The 1618-nt window shown below is 47.4% G+C and overlaps 1 non-coding gene across 1 annotated transcript; it reads left to right on the forward strand.

Annotated features, from left to right (window-relative positions):
* Positions 1-1314: 1314 nt before the first annotated feature.
* On the forward strand, positions 1315-1386 carry TRNAS-GGA (transfer RNA serine (anticodon GGA)). Its single transcript has one exon. It is a non-coding gene; the product is annotated as a tRNA-Ser (tRNA).
* The last annotated feature ends 232 nt before the right edge of the window (positions 1387-1618 follow it).

Raw genomic sequence — 1618 nt, forward strand, 5'->3', positions numbered from 1 at the left:
CCTCTTTCCCCCTTCACTCCCTAAGCCAAGGTCTCTGTGCCACGCAGTGGTGGCAGGCATTGTTCTTGTTTCCTAGGGAGCTGAGCAATGGGCTGGCCCAGCCTTGGCCTCGCCACACTGGACTTCAGTGTCCTGCCAGCGCTGCACCCTCCCCTCATTCTGCCACAAATATACTCTGCGGCCCTGAGGCCAGAAACTTCTTTTAGCATGCTCTAAGGAAGTGGGCTCAAAACAGAAATCTAAGTAGAAGGCAGAGGACAGAAACATCTAAACGCATGGATACCAATAGCACCCAACAGATGCAACTGTGCAGGGGGCTCTGGTGGGCGAGGGGCCCCAAGCCAGGGACCCTGAGACCACATCCTCACCTCAGTGAGAGCAGCTAGGAGCTTTTCTAGTGAGGAGTATGTCCCATCTTACAGCAGGCAGGTATCTCACTCATGAGCCCTGCCTCCTGCCTGCTGAAATGTTAAGAGGAGTGCCTAGTCACACATGGACTTTAGGAAGTCACTCAGACACTGGTGACATGGGCTCACCCTTTCTCTGAAGACACAGGATGAGGTCTCTGGGGCTGAGTAACTGGGAACTGGGGTTGGAAAGAGATTTGCTTTGGCCGGTTAGAAGGTAGGTCTCCGAAAGAAGCCAAGCCCTCTGCTGACATAATGAGGCACCTGGCTTCCTCCAAATCCTAATTATTGTTCTGCTAAAAATATTCAGGAATGAGCATGATCAGAGAACCTTTTTTATCATGCTTTTCAGAATTACATCATTTGGTTATGGAGCTATTTTAAGAAGCAGCAAAGCACATGTTAATGAAGAAAACTTTCAACAGTAGTAGGCAATATTAGAAGATGATGAATAATGTGGACCTTACAGTCTACTTCATTTAAACTTCATCTTTTCATCTGGCTCTGCTGCAGAATTTTGACATGTGTTCTGACAAACAGAGGAGAGGGCTGTAAGGTTTAGTTACTGCCCTCCATATCTCTTGGCTTCACATAAAGTGATTTTTTTTTTAATTTCAGAAGGAACCTCGATGAGAGCTCTTGGCTTCATATAAAGTGATTTTAAACTTTCAGAAGGAACCTCGATGAAAGGATAAAAGCCCAACGTGGATGCTGATGTCATTTCTCAGCATCGTTCTGCCACATCTTCTCTACCTGCACCACAAGCAGATTTCTACTATGCCTCTCCCTTGGTGAGGAATCAGCAGAGGAGATCAACAGATCGCAAGAAAGGGCCCTTGTGCATGTGTAAAGTCACAACTAAGTCTTATGCTTGTGCTCTCAAAGCAAGTAAAATACCACCTGGGTTTCCCTGGTGGCTCAGAGGTTACAGTGTCTGCCTGGAATGCAGGAGACCCAGGTTCGATCCCTGGGTTGGGAAGATCCCCTGGAGAAAGAAATGGCAACCCACTCCAGTACTCTTGCCTAGAGAATCCCATGGAGGGAGGAGCCTGGTAGGCTACAGTCCATGGGGTCGCAAAGAGTCAGACATGACTGAGAGACTTTACTTACTTACTTATTCAATTTGGAGATGGGAATTGTGGTGGATTAAAGGTGGGCACAACTCCTAACCCTGGGCATCTGAGCTGGCCTTTGTGACTTTCTTATAACAA

This window comes from Capricornis sumatraensis, chromosome X (genome assembly GCF_032405125.1).
Source record: "Capricornis sumatraensis isolate serow.1 chromosome X, serow.2, whole genome shotgun sequence".
Lineage (NCBI taxonomy): Eukaryota > Metazoa > Chordata > Mammalia > Artiodactyla > Bovidae > Capricornis > Capricornis sumatraensis.